At 45.5% G+C, this 21,112-nt stretch overlaps 1 protein-coding gene across 1 annotated transcript in view; it reads left to right on the top strand.

The window, feature by feature from the left end:
* SLC36A2 (solute carrier family 36 member 2) overlaps window positions 1–21,112 on the top strand; it is a 75,077-nt gene that overhangs the window by 5,222 nt on the left and 48,743 nt on the right. Inside the window, exons 2-3 of the mRNA XM_060144059.1 lie at window positions 3,928–4,116; window positions 8,363–8,508. The gene's annotated coding sequence lies outside the window, so the exon portion shown is untranslated. The remainder of the gene's footprint in view (window positions 1–3,927; window positions 4,117–8,362; window positions 8,509–21,112) is intronic.

The following is a 21,112-nucleotide window of genomic DNA, read 5'->3' as shown; positions in this document are numbered from 1 at the left end:
TGAAAACAGACCATTGTGGTTAGTAAAGAATGACCATTGATGGTGTTCAAAAGAGCAGATTTGATTGGCTGCTGGGTGTGAAACCAACTCTGTTTGGAGAGAGTTCTTGGCCAACATTATTTATCTGTATCCCAACCCAATACCATCACCACCACCACCACCCCCCGATTATCTATTCCCACCTAATGCCCCTGCACCCTAAATTATTTTGAAGCAAATTCCAGTTATATTCCTAAGGGAAAATATGAAGAGAATGGTGATACAGCCTTTTGTATAAAAAGGAGAGGGTTTATGTTTATTGATTGTGTATGTCATATGAGTCCTGCTCAATTTCCCCTTTTTCTCTCCATCTCTTCTTTCAGGATCCCTTGGGTCCCCGATCCATTTCCTTCACACTCTATGACAGATGGGGGAAGTGCAGTCCATAGCCAATTAGTTAAGGGGGATGGGAACCAAAGGTCAGTCCCCTGACTTTAAGGTGGGACCAGCTTATGATGCAACTTGTGCTCCAGAGCTCCCTGTGGGATCGGGCTGAAGCTAGTCTCCACCTGAGACTGCATCCTCACTTAGCTTTTCCCTTTTCTTCCCTTCTGCTTCCCTCACACCCCTTCTCCTGAGAACACTCCCTTAGTAAATCACTTTCTCAAGAAACCCTGTCTCAACTTCTCATTCTAGGCATAAGGCATTATCCCCATTTTACAGATGAGGAAAGTGGGCTTTAGAAAGATTTAAAACATTTAGGGTCGCACGGCTGATCATTGCTGAAGCCGGAGTGCCAGTGACCACATACTTGACCATCTCACCACACCCACCACTCAGCAGCACCCACGGTTAGTGAAGCAGCAGGGTGGGGAACGCCATCAAAGGGCAGAGAACACGCAGGAGCCCAGCCTCCCCGGAGAAGCTGAGCGAACGCCTCCCCAGGTTATGGGTACTGGGACAAAAGTGTTGAGATGCAGCTTCCCAGCCTCCTATACCCCTGGACACATGACATGACCTCTTGGGGCTTAACCTCCCTGAGCCTCTGCCTCCTCATCTCTCAGCCAGAAGAGGGTCTGATGGGTTTCAGAGCACTTGGCACACTGTACTGATCAATATATCCACACAAGAGGTGATTCTCATTACTCTCACTGTCCACATCCAGTGGAGGGACAGACCTGGGTAGCATGGGGGGAACATGTGTGCTTCGCCTCTCTGGGTTCTTCACTCAGGAAGTGGGAGTTGTTTGGCCTCATGAGGATGGGAAGGGGAAGGGCGACCTGCAAACACCTTAAAGGAAGGAGAATTCCTGCCCCCGCTGTCTCAGAGGGACTCCATGAAAAGTGATGACAATGACAGTAAGATCTCTGATTCACTGGGTGCTATATGCTTTACAAACTCATTTTACTCCCCACTGAGATCCTATGAGGTCGTTATTTTTCATTCCACTTAATAGATGAAACTGAGGCAAGGAGACTGGAAAACTATGCCCAAAGTCACACAAGAATATAGTGATAAAGCCAGGAGTCAAACTCTGTATAACTCCACAGCCAGTGTTCTTAAAAAACATTGGGAATTGAAACCTATTTTTTAATAAATGAAGTCCATACTCACACTTTGTGAGTCTAGGCATCTTGCTGCTTCTTTCCTTTCCCCTTCTCTTATCAACACGTATCTGCTCCTTCCCGTTTTTTCTTGTAGCTGTTTCTTTTCCTTCCCCTTTGTTCTCTTTTTCTTCTATTTACATCCCTAGATATAAAGAGAATGAGGGATTCTTCCAGGGAGCCTCCTTTAACTCTAGATTATCAGAGCTGGAAAGCCCCTCTTGGCTCAGTGAGTCCAACCTCTCATCCTTAGTGGAGAAACCGAGGCCTAGAGAGGAGGGGCAACACACCCAGAGTCACACACGTCATGTGTCTCCTGGTTCTGGCTTCCCAGCCCTTGGCCCCCACATACATGGCAGTTACAAAATAGCACATGTAGAAGGAGCACATTTGGATAAGGAAAAAACAAAAACACCCAGGGTACACAACACGGTCTCTGTATACATAGCTGCATTACATGTATTTAAGATGGTGAGGTATAAAAATGTTAATGAAGTCCTACTTTGTATGCAGAATTTAGAGTATTTAGAATCCTACCCAAATTTAAACTTTCACGAGGTATCTTATAATAGCCTGACTGATGTTCAAAAGAGTGAACTGTAAAGTGTGCTACACTTCGGCTGGGACACAGAAGTGCCCACCCATTTTTGTCAGAAACCAGAGAGAAATGCCGTTGTTCACATGGAACTTCTATGGGTGGATTGAGTAATTATCTGTAGTAAGCATTCTTTGTTAGTGTAATTTAAACTATTCTGTAAGCCATAACAGTATAATTCAAGAATGCATTAAGTGGCACAGTGCCAAAAAGTTCACTTAAAAATTCTTAATTTGGGGGCTTCCACTGGTGGCGCAGTGGTTGAGAGTCCGCCTGCCGATGCAGGGGACACGGGTTCGTGCCCCGGTCCGGGAAGATCCCACATGCCGCGGAGCGGCTAGGCCCATGAGCCATGGCCGCTGAGCCTGCGTGTCCAGAGCCTGTGCTCCGCAACAGGAGAGGCCACAACAGTGAGAGGCCAGCGTATGCAAAAAACAAAAAAATTCTTAATTTGGGAATGGAAATTAGAAATGGCTATAGAAATTAGGAATTGTTATAAAGAAAGGCAAACACCATCATTATGTAACATGGTGATGACCAAGGAAGATGCATCCTGTTCAGTAAATTAGCAATGTGGTTGAAATGAAAAGCAGCCGTTAAAGCAAGGACCCCACTAAGGGAACAAACAGCAGCTCAGATACTAGGAAAAGTGCTGGTGCCATATCTACACTACAACGTGCCTCTGAGCCAAGCTCTTGTGACTTTTGATGATTAGAAAGGAGGTAATGTTGATAAAATGTTTTACCACTAACGGCTTTGTGGTAAACGAAGTATGTTTAAAGAAAAAAAACATGTGTTACAAAGTTAAGAGACGTATGCACTCTGAAGACCCAGAGAAAAATTTTGCAAGCTGTCTAAAAAGCCCATCCAGAGAATCCAACGGGACCTCTCTGCCACCACACCAACACTCTTGGTGCCTGGGAGAATGCGCGAGGGATGGGGAATTCTGCAGGGACACAGAACCAGAGGGCATATGGGAAAAGATGCCAGCAGTCTGACAACCTGAACTAACCCGCAGGCAGGATTGCAATGACAGGAGCGTCAGGGCATGTGTATGAGAACCCGGGTACACTCCTTGGAATTAAATGCTGCTCACACAGGAGCATATCAGAAGAACAGGCTTTAAAACATATTATATTGCTTTAGTGTAAGGAAGACTTTGCAGTGGTATGCAGTGGCCAATGGCGTACCATAAGTGGGTTGTAGGGGTGCTGAGATGTTGATACTTTTGCCCCTTGGAGCAGCCAGCTGGGTCCTAACGTGGCCAGAGCTTCTGAGACAATTACCTCTAGTCATGAGTAGGCTTGTTCTTATATCCTGAGGATCTATAAAATGTTATCGTTTTCCACATGTGTTATGGTATAAAAGAGATTGGGAAACATTGGATAAGTGGGGTGTTATAATTTTTTGTTCAAGTGGAGACACTTTTGAGAATAAAAGGGGCTGTATTAATATTTTTTAAACATCTTTATTGGAGTATAATTGCTTTACAATGGGAGCTGTATTAATAGTTACACCAGGACACCAGGCATATAGTGGGACTGTTCCAGGTAAACTGGGATGAATGGTGGAGTAGGCAGAATAATGGCCCCCAAAGCTGTCCAGGTCCTAATCCCCACAGCCTGTGAATATGTTACCTTAGATGGCCAAAGAGACTTTGAAGATGTGATTAAGTTAAAGATATTGACAAGAGGAGATTATACCGGATTATCCAAGTCGGGCCTAATGTAATCACAATGGTTCTTATAGGAGGGAAGCAGAAAGGTCAGAGAAGAGAAGATGCTCCTCTACTGGCTTTGGAGATGGAGCCACAAGCCAAGAGAGTGCGGGAGGCCTTTAGAAGCTGGAGAAGCAAAGAAGGGGATTCTCCCTAGAGCCTCCAGAAAAAAACACAGCCCTGCCAACATCTTGATTTTAGGACTTCTGACCTCCAGCACTGTAAGACAACAAATTTCTCTTGTTTTATCCACAAAACGTGTGGTAATTTGCTAAAACCGCAATAGGAAACTAACACAAATACTCTTTATAATTTAAGAAGTTTATCTTTATGCTTATATAATTTTTAAAAGTACAAAGATAAGTAAAAAAGAACTAAAAGTGAAATAATTATATTGACAGGAGGAGTGGGGGAGATTGACAGGCATAAATTTTCATCTAACAGCATGTTGATTAGTTGAGAAATATCATTAAAGTGTATTATACAAAGAGATGGAGAACTGAAGAACTAAAACAAAAAACCAATTAAAAAAAAAAGGCTAGCCCCAGAAAGAGGAATGGAGAGGGTCAGATAAGGAGACTCTAGCTTTAATTATAAATCCTTTGATTAAAAAAATTAAGGGTTTAACTATGGACGTCTTTTTAAAAATGTGAATATTAATTTTTTTTTTTTTTTTTTGGTTGCGTTGGGTCTTTGTTGCTGCGCACGGGCTCTCTCTAGTTGTGAGCGGGGGCTACTCTTTGTTGCGGTGCGCAGACTTCTCCTTGTGGTGGCTTCTCTTGTTGCGGAGCACGGGCTCTCGGCATGCGGGCTTCAGTAGTTGTGGCTCGCGGGCTCTAGAGCACAGGCTCAGTAGTTGTGGCGCACGGGCTTAGCTGCTCCGCGGCATGTGGGATCTTCCCAGACCAGGGCTCAAACCCGTATCCCCTGCATTGGCAGGTGGATTCTTAACCACTGCGCCACCAGGGAAGCCCCGTGAATATTAATTTTTAAAGTAGGAGTGTGTGGCGGGAAGCCTCCGAGAGCTTACTGGGCTCAGGTTCTCCAAAGCTCTAGCTTCCAATCTATCTGAAACCAACTTACAGCTTCCATCGTACCCACAGATCTTCCCCTAACCTCTTACTCAGCCAATAGCTTCCTTGATCTCAGTCTCGGCATAAGACAGCACCAACTGGTAGGTCCTCCTGAAATAAGGCAGGAAAAGGCAGCATTGGGTGAGGAATATTCCCAGGATTGGAACCAAGCCCTCTAAGAGATCTGGAGCAAACCCACTAAGCCCCTGTAGGGCAGGCAGACCTTGGGGTTACCTCACAACGGTAACAAAGGACCTGGGAGAGCTTAGAAGAGAGAAGTGTCTCCTGTTGCCAAGAAAACACTGATGTAGGGGCCCAAAGGAAAGGGCTGAGGCTAGCTCTGCCATGTACTAGCAAGTCCCTTTCATCCGGGCTTCAGTTTCTCACCGATGAAATAGGGGAAGAAATTCATCTCCCAAATCTTTCAGCTCTGTGAGTCCTTCTGTTCCCTGCTTCAGCAACATCCCTCCCTCCAAAGAAGACTGGATAGGCCCTCAGTCAGCCACAGAATCATTATATATTACACTTTAAAGTTTCTTTGAGATGGTCTGCTGCAACCCATTCATTTTTTTTTTTTTTTTTCCCTTAGCCACACCACTTGGCTTGCGGGATCTTAGTTCCCTGACCGGGGTTTGAACCCCAGGCCACGGCAGTGAAAGTCCTAACCACTGGACTGCCAGGGAAATCTCCTATACATTTTATATATGGGAAGTTGAACCTCAGAGAGACAAAGGTGTTTGGTCAGGGTCACACTTGGTAAGAAGTGTGAGAACCTTTGGGTTCTCTTCTGACCCCTCACTTAGACCCTAGGGTTCCGTGGTCATGATTTACCATATGAAGGTACAGAATAGTACCTGTTTAATATGCAAATAACTTGTGTCTGAGTTTTTAAAAATACAGTATAAGATGCCACTATGGAAAAAACATAACCATATAAAAGAAGATGAATGGTTATATTAGTTTCCTATTGCTGTGTAATAAATTACCACAAACTTCGTGGCTTAAAGTGACATACATTTATTGTCTCACAGTTTCTCTGGGTCAGAAGTTCAGGCATGGCTTAACTTGGTCCTAAGCTTATAGGGGCTCACAGGTTGCAACTACGTGTTGGCTGAGCTATAGTCTCATCTGGAGGCACAACTGGAAAATAATATTCCTCCAAGCTCGCTCAGGTTTCTGGCACAACTAATTCCTTTGCTGTTGTAGGACCGAGGGCCCCAGCTTCTTGCTGCCTGTCAGCTTCTCGCTGGCCCTCAGCTCCTAACCATATGGGCCTCCTAACATGACTACTTACTTCTTTAAAGCCAACTAACTTCGAAGTCTCTAGAGTCTGCTAGTAAACCAAGACCTTATATGACGATGTAATCATGAAAGTGACATTACATCATCTTTGCCGCATTCTATTGGTTAGAAGCAAGCACAGGTCCCACCCACACTCAAGAGGAGGAGATAAACAAGGGCATGAATACCATAAATATCAAAGGAGGCGGAATCTTAGAGTCTGTCACCACAGCGGTGAAAATAGTGTGTGTAAAAAGGACTGAGGACTTCCCTGGTGGTCCAGGGGTTAAGACTCTGCGCTTCCACTGCAGGGTGCATAGGTTTGATCCCTGATCCCTGTTCGGGGAACTAAGATCCCACATGACGCGTGGCACGGCCAAAAGGAAAGGGGGGTGGGGACTGAAGTGTCTACTCCTGTCAAGACAACTGAGAGGAGGGCTAAGTTTTAGCCATTGGATTTGGCAACAGGAACCATAGTTGCCACTGGCAAAAGCAGTTTCAGTTAAATAATAAGGATGAAAGTCGGCTGAGGTAGATTCAAGAGAATGGAAAGTGAGAAATTGGAGAGAGTGAATAGAGACAACTCTTTAAGGAGTTTTGCTATGAAAGGGAGCAGAGAGATGAGAGATTAAAGGTACTATGGTATGTTTATATGTTCATGGGAATGATGCCGTAGAAAGGGAAGGACTGATGGTGCAAGAGAGAGGGAAGGATCATTGCAGGAGGAAGACTCTTGAGTAGGTGAAGGAAAGGGGATGAGATCCAGTGCTCAAGATAAAGGGACTGAGGACAGGATGAGGATGGCTCAGCCACTTTCATGGGAGAAAAAGCCTCGTATATGGATTCAGACACAGGTCAGTGGATAGATTTAGTGGCTGGAGGATAAGGAAGTTATCTTCTGATTGCTTCTGTTTTCTCAATGAAATGAGAACAATGCCATCGGCTGACAGTGAAAAGGGGAGAGTAATGGAGGTTTGAATAGAGAGAAGAGGTAGGAAATAGTCCTCTTGAAGAGTGGAAGAACCACATAAATAAGACAAAGAGTAGATTTTCCCTGCAGTGCTAGGACCCACCTGAGGTTTTCATAAATTTAAAATGCGACGGGTTGGCAAATCCGGCTGTTGTTCTCTAGCCACATTCAACTACTTGGGTGTAGTCTCAAAGTAGAGGCAAAGGTGCATCCGGTCAGTGTTGTGGCTTTGGAAGGTGGATACAATACAAGGAGAGGGACAAGAGAGATGACAGTGTATGGCAGGGAGACTCCACAAATGACCAATCACTGGGTAAAAAGGGGAATGAAGCTATGAGGGGGCGAAGAGCAGTGGCTGGGTCTCAGAGCAGCATCAGTGGACAGGAGGCCCTGACGTGGTCAAAGATCTGGTAGGGTCTGCAAATTAGTGGATGTGAGATGGACCAGTAGGTGTTGGTGAGGCACCCAGAGAATGGGATGCTTGAAATAGAGACTTTTAAAGTGGTGTAGGAACACAACATTGTAAATCAGCCATACTTCAATAAAACTTTTTTCAGAATAGTGGTGCAGGTTTTGATAATGACAAGGTCTGGGGTGTGATGGTGGGAGTCGGTGTGTGGAGGACAAACTGGAAGAAAAGGTGGTCAAGGACGTAAGGGGCTGGAGTACAGGTGATTCCTTTATGTGGTTGAACTAATCAAGAATGATCATAGGGAAATGGTGGAGGGAGAGAGAGAGGGCAAGAAAGGGAAAAAGAGAGAAAGAGGGTGTTAAGTGGAAGAGGGGGCGGCCCTGAGGGCTGTGCATGCCGCAACAAGTAGAGGTGCTGCAGACTGCTGCCATGTGTTCCAAGGGAGCTGTCTTAGAGAGGAGAGAGGAAAGCAGCCCTCTCTTAGAGGCCTGCAGAGGAAGCAGTGACCTCAGGGGGAAGCCACATGTTGTTACAGCAGCAAGGCGAAGAGAACATTGCTGAGCAGGGGACTTCCCTCTTCCTCAGGAAAACCTTCCTGATCCCCTTTATAAGAGAAACTGCTTTTGTTACACACACTCAGCCTTGCTAAATTTTCCTTCAGAGCGCTTATCGCAGTTGAAATTTTTTTAATTTATGTATGGGAAACCCTGATTGATATTCATGATTTCCAGCTAAGCTCATGGAAGGCAGGGACTGCACCCTGGCCCCGGTGGATCCCCAGCGCCCAGCAGAGTGGCCAGCATGGGGGTACTTCATCGGAAGGAGGAAGAGAAAGAACAGACTCGTAGAGCAACTGTGAGGCGTCTCCGTGTTGAGGGTAGGAGAAGCCCATCTATCCATCCATTCATGCTTTTGGCCATTTGTTCTTCCCAAGGAGCAGAGCCTGCATCACAACAGGCGAGGTAGGCAGTGCAGTATTTAAGCTCCTGAGCCTTCTATGGCTCACACAGCTGAGAGCTGGGCGTTGCAGCTCCTGCATGCCAAACCTGTGCTTGCTCAACCCCTGCCAAAGCCATGACCACTCCCAGCCCCTCACCCGCACGGTGCTTGAGCGCAAGAGTGAGGTGTCTGCCTGCCTGGGGCGGGAGGCACCTCCTTCAGCAGCCCAAGGAATGCTCCGGTGGCCCCCAGGGAGTGTCTAGCAGCATCTCCACCAGGTCTCCTCCTGCCCGGAAGAGGTCAGCGGGATCTCATAAGTCTCCTTACCTCCCCGACAGGAGCTCCTGGGCCTGAGATCTTGCACCTGGAGACTTTTATGGGAACTTTTCCCTTCTTCTTTCCAGTAACTCCAGGAGCTAAATCTTGACAGACAGGCAAAGAGAGGTTTAGAGAAGTTGTGTTGGTGGCAAAAAATAATGCTCCTTAAAGATAATTTTTAAATCCTAAGCATAACTCTTTAGGGGTCCATTTACTCAACATTACTGAGCACCTGGGCATCGTGGGGCTACAGCAGTGAGCACGTGACATCATTCACGTCCCTGCCTCTAAGGGTCTCGCAGCCCTGGGAGGAAGAGATGTGCACACAAAACTGAAATAACAGAGAGAATGACATGGGTGAAGTGCCTCAAACATAGTTGATACTCAGTAACTGATGGACAAATTAACTTTTGAAAAACCTGGATTTACATATCAGTTAATTTCAATATATATTACCATGTATAACTGAATACCATTCAATTGGATAAATGTATCATCATTAATTTCCCTAGCATTATGACTTGACAAATAGCTTGCTTATAATTTTACAAGTACAACTAAGGCTGTAATGAGTACCCTTGAGTTTACATACATGTTTGAACACTCCCTATTATATCCTATAGGTAAACTTCTAAATATAAAATTGTTAGTCAAAATGTGCTAATTTCCATCTAATACATATTTTCCACTGTCTGTTGGAAAGATTGTAACACACGAGGAAGAGGAAACCTTCAGGCATTTTATGGGAGGGGAGAGAACGTTGAACTAGATGGCTTCTAGGATGCTGGACAACCTGTAGTTAAGATCACAGAAAAACACACTCATTCCCATCCTGCTTTTGTGACTTCCATGTTAGCTGTGTGACCTTGGGCAAGCTGTCCCCATCTCTGAGCCATAGGTAAAATGGTGAGAATAAGTCCTATTGCTTAGAGTTGTTGACAGGGTTAAAGGAGACAATGGGTATTAAGCACAATGTGGGTAGCGCTTATAACAGGGATTTCTCCCTCAGATTGTGGGCAGGGCTAAGTCTGGTTCTGGCATCCTGTGAATTTTCTGTCACAACTTTACCCATTTCATGGGGAGCTTCCTCCTCAAGAGCCCACAAGGCAGCAGAGGAAGGAAATGTTCTTTATCACTTATCCCCAGAAAACCCCCAAGTTAAGGTCAGGCCACCTGTCCTGGAACCCTGAGTACAATTAGGGCCAGACTTAGCATCAGTGCCAAGGGAACAAGAGAGAGTAGATCTGAGAAGCCATGGGACACATCAAACTCACCTCTGCTTTGGCAAGTCAGGGCCTGGAGATGCAGCCAGGGAAGTGAGGGGCGAGCTGGGCCACCCCTTTCTCCTGCCAGCATCGCCACATGTCCCTCAGTAAAAACATCGGATTTCGAGTACTGCTTTTTCTGCCATGGAACAATGTGGAAAAGTCATAGAAATTGAGAGAATGAAACTACATTATAGGTTTTGCACATCCCTGCCTCCCATCAGTCAGGGTTAGGGTAGGAAACCGTATTTTACGCAGGAAAATACCAGAAATAGATTTCATAATGGGAATTAGGGGCTTACAGAGCCATTAGGAGGGTCGGAGGAGGGGGCTGTAGACTGGACTTACAGGAAGAATTCTCAGAACAATGCCTCTGAAGTGGCACCCAGGGAGTCACCACCTCCCCCATAATCAGGAAGGCAGGGAAGCAGGAGACCCCTGGAGCATGCCTCTAGACAACCTCGAGAACAAAGCCAGGATGACTCTATAGAAAAACGCGTCCTCTCTACAGCCTCCCCTGAAGCAGAAAACAGCCTGAAGCAGCAGATATCCTCCACCACCTTTTGACCTTCCTGTTTTATAGACAGAACTGTAGCTTCCAGGAGTATAGGAGATGTAACTAACTTCCCTTTCCAGCCTCTGCAATAGAGGAAGACACACCAAAAAGATGTGGGAATAGAAACTACCAGTCAACCCTGTCCGGCATACCTTGGTCTCTGCTTGAACACCCTTACTGACAGGGAGCTCACTACCTCAGCAGTCTTCTAGGGAGAATGTTGGCGAGATCTGAGGGCTTTTTTTTTTAAATTGAAGTATCATTGAATTACAATGTTGTGTTAATTACTGCTGTACAGCAAACTGACTCAGTTATACATATATATACCCATTCATTTTCATATTCTTTTCCATTATGGTTTATCACAGGATATTGAATATAGTTCTCTGTGCCATACAGTAGGACCTTGTTGTTTATCCATTCTATATATAATAGTTTGCATCTGCTAATCCCAAACTCCCAATCCAGCCCTCTCCCACTGCCCCCGCCGTTGGCAACCACAAGTCTATTCTCTATGTCCCTGAGGGCTTTCTTAGATTAGTAGGAGAGCTGCTGCACCATACCTGCTGTTGACCTTCACCCCACCTGGATGCACAGCACTTTGTGCTCCCTTATCTTAATGACAGCCCTTCAAGGAGGGGCAGGGCATGAGTCTGGCTGTCCTAATTTCCACAGAGTCCTTTCAGGCGCTTCTCCAAGACATAGTTTCCTGGGCCCTGACGTCTTAACTCTCACCTTCAGACAGGTTCCAGTCGTACAAAATCTTTGATAAAGTGAGGAATAGGAACCGAGTCCAGGAGTGCAGCCCCACAAGGAGCTGCCACTTGCACTCTTCAGAGACCGATCCAGGGTGAGAAGTGTGGCACCCAGCGCTTGCTGGGATAGACAGAAACGGTCCCTCTCACTGTCGGCTTGTGGAAAGCAAATGAGTGGTACCCCTTGGAGGATAACTTGTTATTGTGAAAACTTTAAAAGTATATGCCCTTGACCTACTAAACCCACTTCTGAGAATGTATCTAACAGGCAACTTCTCATATATGTAGGAAATCATATGTGCATAATTACCCGTTTCAGCTTGGGAAAGAGCCAAAATACTCACCAGTAGGGGACTGGTTAAATAACCCATGATGCAGCCTCTAACAAAATACTACACAGTTGTAAAAACAATGAAGAATGAGCCACATCTGTTACACACTGATGGGCACAATCTTGTTCTTTAAAAAAGTAAAGGTAGAAGTGAATTTAATACTGTATAAAGGGGTATAAGCGTATGTGGCCCTCCTAAAAGAAACCTGCCCAAGTACAGTCACCCCTTCCCTGGCTCTTTTGAGTCTCAGTTTTCTCACCTATAAAAATGGGTATTGTGGGACTTCCCTGGCAGTCCAGTGGTTAAGACTCTGCGCTTCCACTGCAGGGAGCACGGGTTTGATCCCTGGTTGTGAAACCGTGTGCCACTGATTGGGACTTGAACCCACGTGCTGGGACTCAAACCCAACCTAAACCCAGACTGGGACTTGAGCCCAGTCTTTTAATTAGAGTCACTCACCTGTGTCTGGACTTAACTGAGGCTCAGGTTCTTTGTGTCTCAGCGCAGAAGGAATTCAGCGAGAGGCAAAGTGATAGGCAAGAAGTAGATTTATTAATATAGGATGCTTGTGCGGGGTACAAGCTGGCAGGTGAGGGGGCTCTGCCCCAAGGATTAAGCAGGCTACATTTTTATAGTCAAAGGAAAGTGGGGGAGGGGGAAAAGACCGCCTTCCTCACTCTTCGAGTAGACATCAGGCTTACATCACTGGCTCCTCCTTTGTATCAGGCAGGAGACTGTTTGACCCTATGAGGTCACACTAGCACTGTCATAGCGCTTACTCAAATCTGCAGCAGGGTGGTCACATATACTAAAATATGTTGAATAGTCTCAGGTTTCTGTATAATGAGGGTCTCCTACTTTGGGATGTCACCTTTCCCTTAAATTCCGGTCCTTGGTCCTAAGGATCCCTGTCTTGCTGAACTCCACCAGCAGAATGCAGGCCTCATTTTTTTCTTTCACTTAATAACCTGGGCATATCTCATGCTTTTATTTATGGCTTTATAGTTAAACAAGCCTGCTTCGTTCCACGACGTTCCCGATAGTTCTTGAGCGATCATTAACTTACAGTCGTATCCCAAAGTTCCCTAGGTTTCCCTCTCTATCTGTAATCCCCTGCTGGTACTTCTATAACTACCTGTGATGGATAGAGTAAGATAGAGTACTATCCTACTCTATCCCTATCAGTCGAGGAGCTAAGATCCCACTAAGATCCCACGTGCTGTGTTTGGTGTGGCCAAAAAAATAAAGGGGGTGGGGGTGGGGTGGGGATTAACAGCCTACTTATTGGAAAGATTAAGTAATGTATGCAAAGTTATTTTGTAAATGTTAGAGTACTTGACACTTAAATGGTTGGTTTCCATTATTACTTTTTTTTTTTTTTGCTGTACGCAGGCCTCTCACTGTCGTGGCCTCTCCCGTTGTGGAGCACAGGCTCCGGACGTGCAGGCTCAGCGGCCATGGCTCACGGGCCTAGCCGCTCCGCGGCATGTGGGATCTTCCCGGACCGGGGCACGAACCCGTGTCCCCTGCATCGGCAGGCGGACTCTCAACCACTGCGCCACCAGGGAAGCCCCACTATTACTTTTAACATAATTATTGGTTAACGATTCTTAGGAGTCTCCCTAGGCCATGGGTCTTCTTAGGAATTTGATAAACGTCATGAAATTGTAGGCAAAGTTTAATGATTAATGTTTGCTTTTTCTCTGAGAGGATCAATTCTTTATCTCAAAGAAAAAGAAATTTGTGATTCACAAAAAGAAGAAAAGTTGTAAATTTTCTAAACAGTCTAGTGGAGTGATAACCCTTTAATTTTTCCCTTGTTTTATAAGTCCATATTATCTTCCCCTAAATGCATTCGTATCTCCAGAGTTCAGCCCCTAGAGTCCTCTGCCTTTCCTTCACCAGTGATGTTGAAACCTCCACACCCTCCATCCTCTGAAGTTTGCTGTGCCCTCGGGGCTCTGCCATTGTTCTCTGTGATGTTAGAGGTAACTGGGAGAGTGTCCAAGGTCAGACCCATTTCCTGTCTAACATAAAGTGCTTTTATTTTATATTCTCTGTTCTCCTCTCCCAGGCCACAGAACCTAGAGGCTCTTCCTGCAGAGTGGTGGAGAGGGAGGGCAGAGGAGTCTACCTTCTTCGAATCCTGATGCCACCACTGATCAGCGTTGTGGCATTGGTCAATTTCCCTAAGCCTCAGTTGCCCCATCTGTAAAACAGGGCTAATAGTAGAGAGTTGTTCTCTAGATTAAATGAGACAATAATACTTAGTAAATGGTTACTCTAATTAATTACCCTTATCTTAGGAAATGTTCAAAAAGTTCTGCTCCCAGGAAATAATGCATAAAACCTTAAGAAATAAGAGACCCTTGAGAATTGCAAGCCCACTTTACACAAAGAGAAAATGGACCTAGAGAGCGTAAGGGACTTGTCCCAGGTTGCACAGCAAACCAGAGGCAATGCCAGGGTGAAAACTGGGCACTGAGCTCCCAGCACAGGGAGCTCCTGTGCCTCACAAGCCCCACTGGATGGGGGAGAAGGGCAGTTACAAATTCTCTTTTTTTTTTAAAACAATGGTTAGCATCTTTTTATTTGCAGGTATCAGGAGCACAAATATATATAGCCAGCTAGTATACTACTAGTCTCTAGTGTGTTGATGGAGCCCCTGATAGGAGGGCTTCGTGCCCTTTCTTTATCCTGTTTCTCTTTTCCTTTTGGCTACTTACTGCTCCAGCCTACTCTCTGTAGTACCTTGTTGTCTGTCCATGTGAGACTAGTCATATACTTACATCATTAATATCAAACTAGAGTTCTTAGTACCCCTGTCTACATGTCTTAAATATTTGGAGGTTTTGGGGTTTTCTTTAATAGACTTTGTTTCTTTTTTATTTATTTATTTTATTTATTTATTTTTGGGGGAATTGGGTCTTCGTTGCTGCACGCAGGCTTTCTCTAGTTGTGGCGAGCGGGGGCTACTCTTTGTTGTGGTGTGCAGGCTTCTCATTGTGGTGGCTTCTCTTGTTGCAGAGCCCAGGTTCTAGGCACACAGGCTTCAGTAGTTGTGGCACACGGGCTCAGCAGTTGTGGCTCCCGGGCTCTAGAGCGCAGGCTCAGTAGTTGTGGATCACGGGCTTAGTTGCTCCGCGGCATATGGGATCTTCCCGAACCAGGGCTCGAACCCGTGTCCCCTGCATTGGTAGGTGGATTCTTAACCACTGTGCCACCAGGGAAGCCCTCCATGTCTTTTTATGGCTTGATAGCTGTTTTTTTTTTTGTTTTTTTTTACTGCTGAATAATACTGCACTGTCTGAATATACCACAGTTTATCTGTCCACCTACTGAAGGACGTTGTGGTTGCTTCTAAGTTTTGGCATTTATGAATAAACCTGCTATAAACATTCGTGTAAGGTCTTTGTGTTGCCAAAAGTTTTCAGTTCATTTGAGAAGATACCAAGGAATGCAATTGCTGAATCATACGGTAAGGATCCGTTTAGTATTGTGAGAAACCACCAAACAGTTTTCCGAAGTGGCTGTTTCATACCATTGTGCATTCCCACCAGCAGTGTGAGTGTTCCCGTCACTCCACATTCTCACCAGCATTTTATGTTGTCAGTGTTGTGGATTTCGGCCATTCTAATAGGTGTGTAGTGATATCTCCATGTTGTTATAACTTGCATTTCCCTGATGACATATGAAGTAAAGCATCTTTATGCTTTTTTTGCTTTCTGTACACTTCTTTTGATGAAAGGTCTGTTCAGGTCTTTTGCCCATTTTTTAATCGGGTTGTTCATTTTCTTATTGTTGAGTTTTAAGAGAGATAACAGTCCTTTTCAGATATGCTTTTGCGAGTATTTTCTCTTAGTCTATGGCTTGTCTTCTCATTGTCTTCACAAATCCTTTTTTGTCCTGTTTTTCATCCTAACATACCTACTCAACTCCCTTCCTTCTGCCCACATCGTCATCTCCATCTCGGTCCTGTCAGACTGTCGGTGATAGGCTGTGGCCTTGCACCACAAGGGTGTCCTAATGAACTGTGCCTACCGCTTTTGCTGCTGGTGAGAGCCTCCGAGCCATCTCACAAAGAAGACTTCCTTTGCTTTAGTTCTAGCCCCAGGTTCTGCTGGTTCTCCTGCCATCTCTTTATACACATACCAGAACAAGGCCTCTTGACTGTGCTCCATCAGCCAAGAGTTTGTTCCATCACAAAAGTAGTGTCCTTTTTTCACTTTCAACACACACAGTTTTATTTAATTTATTTATTTTTTAAATATTTATTTGGCTGCATCAGGTCTTACTTGCGGCAAGAGGGCTCTTCGTTGTGGCGTGCGGGCCTCTCTCTAGTTGTGGCGCATGGGCTCCAGAGCACGTGGGCTTAGTTGCCCCACAGTATGTGGGATCTTAGTTCCCTGATCAGGGATTGAACCCACTTCCCCTGCATTGGAAGGCGAATTTTTAACCACTTCCCTGTTGGGACCAGGGAAGTCCCAACACACACAATTTTAAAAATAATATTGAATATGTGTTTAAAACTCTACAGGATTTTAAAAAATAAACTATTTAATATATATGTATATAAATTATTTATACATAATATTTATAAATATATTAAAAAGGCCTGGACTTAATCACACTACACTGTTAAAAGTAGTTACTTTTGAGGAAAGAAGTGGGAAGGAGAATTAGATTGGGATGAAGTGGGGAGAGGGGTATGAATACAGATGTTCCTTTTTTACGTATATACTTCTGTACCATTTGACCATTGTATAATAATCATTCATCACCACTATATTTTTTAACTAAATGGGAAAAAAGTCACATTACTTCTCATTTCCTTGAAATTCTGATGTGCCCGTGGGAGTATGAACCCCTGCACTCCTGGTAAAAACTGTTGTAGTAAGGGGTAGCGTGTATGATAATCTTCATTGCTAGCACAAAGACCAGCAATTTTTGTGGTGTCTGGGAAGCAGCAGGGTATAATAGGAAAATCACTGTTGTGGAGCCAGGAGACGTGAGGTCAGGTCTTGAATCAGCCGTGTGATCTGAGGTGCTCTGCAAACATCTTTACTCACCCTTACTGACTCTGTTAATTGTGGACCAGCCTACACAGAAAGAGCCAAGGGCCAAGGCAGGATAGGACCAAAGCATAGGATGTGGGCGATGGAGGCCCTTCAGCTCCACTGGCTTCAGCAGCCAGGACCAAGAAGCTCGAAGTTTCAGGTAAGCACAAAAGGCAGAGGGGCCAGGCTAACGAGGCCCAAGGGCAGTATAAGATGGCTCATGACCCTGAACAGCATGCAGCGACTCAAAGTCAGACGGATCCTCTGTGTACTTCCTAGAAGATCAGTGCATCCACTGAGAAACCAGCATCTCGTTCACTCATTAGTTCATTCATCCATTTACTGAACAAGTGTCAATCGAGTACTCACTATAGATCAGGCACCATGCTAGCTGTTAGGGAGATAAGGATAAATGAAACAGGTATGATCCCTACCTTGATGGAGTTTCATGACCTAGTGGCAGAGACGGAAAATAAATAAGAAAAGAAGTAAATGTATAATCATGAATTAGGATAAGAGCTACAGGGGGATGGGGAAAACCTGTCTGAGGACGTGAAGTTTAAGCCAAGATATGAAGGACAAGAGCCGACCAAATGAAGAGGCGTGGGAATGGTATCAGCAAAAGACCATGGAGTTGGAAGAGCTGAGAGTCCTCCAGAAGCTGGTGACGCATCTGAGTGAGGAGTAAGAGATGTAGAAGGGAAGAAGGGAAAGGGAGGCCAGAGCCGATCATGTGCTAGAATGTTATTCCAAGAGTAGAGGAAAGCTCCGTAAGGGTCGTAAGCAGAGGAAGGGCATGACATAATCAATAATTTTTTTTTTTCGGTACGCGGGCCTCTCACTGTTGTGGCCTCTCCCGTTGCGGAGCACAGGCTCCAGACGCGCAGGCTCAGCGGCCATGGCTCACGGGCCCAGCTGCTCCGCGGCATGTAGGATCTTCCCGCACCGGGGTACGAACCCATGTCCCCTGCATCGGCAGGCCGACTCTCAACCACTGTGCCACCAGGGAAGCCCCCATAATCAATAATTTTTAAAAGATATCTATAGCTGCTGCATGGATCATAGATGGGCGAGCCAAAAGAAACAGATTCATTCCATGCGGCAAGAGATGGCCTAACACTGAGCAGAGTGTTCAATGTCCAAGTCAAGTCAGAATTTTCAGGGGTCAGAGCCTTCCTTCTCCAAGCAGATGAGACTGGGCAGCAGATAATGGGATAGGGAGGCCAAGGCAGGCCCTCGGCTCCATAACTACCTGGACACCGAGGTTTTGCCTGGGAACATACCTGGACACAGGTAAAAAGAGCCTGCCAGGGCATCCCTGCCTCTTCTTGAGCAACAAGAGGTCTGAGGCTGCCACAGGGCTTCCTACCTAAGGCTGTGGGTAGCAAGGGCACCCAGGCAAGACAGGTGAGGCAGAGGGTAATAACTCCAGCACAGTGGGTGGCCCCATATTCTCTCTGCCTCTCTTCTTTTTATAACCAATAATCTTCTCCCAACACCCACATGCAATCATGTTCTTCCTCCTGCTTGTGGACTAGCTGGGATTCTTCTTTGTGTTCCTCATGTTTGTGGTAGATAACTGTAAACAGGTAGGGCAAAGCCCTGGAGCAGAATTGCAAGATGGCAGGAGATATGCCAGCTTGAGCTTCCAGCAGCTCCCTCCCAATCAACCAAGTCAGTGAAAGCCTAAACAATTGAGCCTTTGCTTTTGAAAGCCTAAACAATTCAGTCCTTATCTCAAAGCAGCAACAGATAAAACCTGAGCATACCTTTTCTACTTGAGAATCTGCAAGGTGTCCCTACTGCACAGGATGTATTCTAATCTGGCTCATAAGGCTTTGGGCGACCTGGCCCCCACCTAGCATCCAGCCTGATTTTCCACTTCTCTTCTGTATGTGTCCTATGCTCCAAAACGTGAGTTCTCTAGTGCTCCCACATATATCTCCTCTTTCCCACCACTGAGCCTTTACTTCTGCTGTTCTTCTCACATGCAGTGTCCTTCCTCCTCCACTCTCTCTCCAAATATCTAAACTATCCATGGCCCAAACCCCGGGCCATGGACAGGTACCGGTCCGTGGCCTGTTAGGAACCAGGCCACACAGCAGGAGGTGAGTGGTGGGTGAGCGAGCGAAGCTTCTTCTGTATTTACAGCTGCTCCCCATCACTCGCATTACCACCTGAGCTCCGCCTCCTGTCAGATCAACGGCAGCATTAGATTCTCATAGCAGCGCGAACCCTGCTGTGAACTGTGCATGTGAGGGATCTAGGTTGAGCGCTCTATATGAGAATCTAATGCCTGATGATCTTCAGTGGAGCTGAGGTGGTGATGCTAGCGCTGGCAGCGGCTGCAAATACAGATTATCATTAGCAGAGAGGTTCGACTGCATAGAGACCATAGTAAATCAATTGCTTGCAGACTCATATCAAAACCCTGTTGGTGAGTGGCAAGTGACAATTAAGCTGCATCTGGTGGCAAGTGAGTTGAAGTACTTCAGTTGTACAGCTGCATCTGATGGCAGGCTTTAAGTCAGAATCTGACACTTATTTTAGCTCGGGTGTGGCCTGCCCATTATTTTCTTTACCACTTCCATCCACGCCTCTTTCCCACACTGCACACTTGTCTCAGTCACAGTTTTGGTAAGTCCACAAGCTAACCCTAGCCAAAATGAGTGAAAAACAAATGTCGCTGGGGAGCTTCTTTGAAAAGGGGGAAAGACCCAATGATGAGACAGCAGAAGACTCTAAGACCTCCAACAAAAAGAAAGCTGCATGTAAAAGAAAATACCAAGAGTCCTACTTAAATTACAGGTTCATTGCAACAGGTGATTCACATTCTCCAAGACCGCTTTGTATAATATGTGGCAACCGGCTAACCAACAAAGCCATGAAAACTTCAAAACTGCTTCACCACATGGAGACCAAGCACACTGCATTAAAAGACAAGTCTCTGGAGTTTTTCAAGAGAAAAACACGTGAACACGAAGAACAGAAGCAATTATTGAAGACCACCACTTCATCAAATGTGTCTGCACTGAGAGCATCATTCTTAGTGGCTAACCGCATTGCTAAAGCTAAGAAGCCCTTTACTATTGGTGAAGAGTTGATCCTGCTGTCTGCTAAGGACATTTGTCGTGAAAATTTAGGAGAGGCTGCAGTTCAAAAGGTGGCACGTGTTCCTCTTTCAGCTAGCACCATAACTAGACGATGAAATAGCAGAGGATACTGAGACACAATTGTTAGAGAGGATTAATGAGTCACCATGGTATGCAACCCAGGTTGACGAGTCTACCGATGTTGACAACAAGACAACAATGCTTGTTTTTGTGCAATATATTTTTCAGGAGGATGTTCATGAGGATATGTTATGTGCACTTTTGTTGCCAGTCAACACCGCAGCTGCAAAACTATTCGAGTCTTTGAATGAGTACATGTCAGGAAAACTGAATTGGTCATTTTGTGTCGGTACATGCACGGATGCAGCAGCTGCCATGACTGGATGGCTTTCTGGCTTCACTACTTGGGTCAAAGAGGTCGCTTCTGAATTGAGTCTATGCACTGTGTCATCCATAGAGAAGTGCTGGCTAGCCAAAAAATGTCACCTGAACTTAACAATGTTTTGGAGGATGTGATTAAAATTATCAGTCACGTTAAAGTACATGCCCTTAACTCACATCTGTTCGCGCAGCTCTGTGAGGAGATGGACACAGAGCGCACACACACACACTCGTCTTCTCTTATACACAGAAGTGAGATGGCTTCTGAAGGTAGATCTCTGCCTAGAATTTTTGAGTTACAAGAGCTGCTCCAGAGATTTCTTTTAGAAAAACAGTCACCACTGGCAGCACATTTCGGTGACACAGAATGGGTCACAAAACTTCCTTACTGGTGTGGCATATTCAACCTGCTCGACGAACTCAATCTGTCACTTCAGGGGAGAACGACAACTGTGCTGAAGTCGGCAGATAAAGTGGCTGCATTCAAAGCCAAACTGGAATTGGGGGTCGGGGGTGACAAGTGAACGTTGGGATTTTTGACATGTTTCAAACATTAGCAGAGATTTTGAAAGAGGCTAAGCCAGGGCCTTCTTTCTCCCAGCTGGTGCATGATCACCTATCTCAGCTTTCAGAAGAGTTTAAGCATAATTTCCCAACCACAAAAGACCCCCGAAATGGGAAGGAAGGCATCTGAGACCCATTTGTGAATAAGCCAGGTGAATCAACTTTGTCCGTGCTAGAAGAGGATCAACTGCTTGAGATCGC

This window comes from Lagenorhynchus albirostris, chromosome 3 (assembly GCF_949774975.1).
Source record: "Lagenorhynchus albirostris chromosome 3, mLagAlb1.1, whole genome shotgun sequence".
NCBI classification, from domain to species: Eukaryota; Metazoa; Chordata; class Mammalia; order Artiodactyla; family Delphinidae; genus Lagenorhynchus; species Lagenorhynchus albirostris.
The sequence above is the reverse complement of the archived record's forward strand: the minus strand, read 5'-3'. Positions and strand labels throughout refer to the sequence as shown.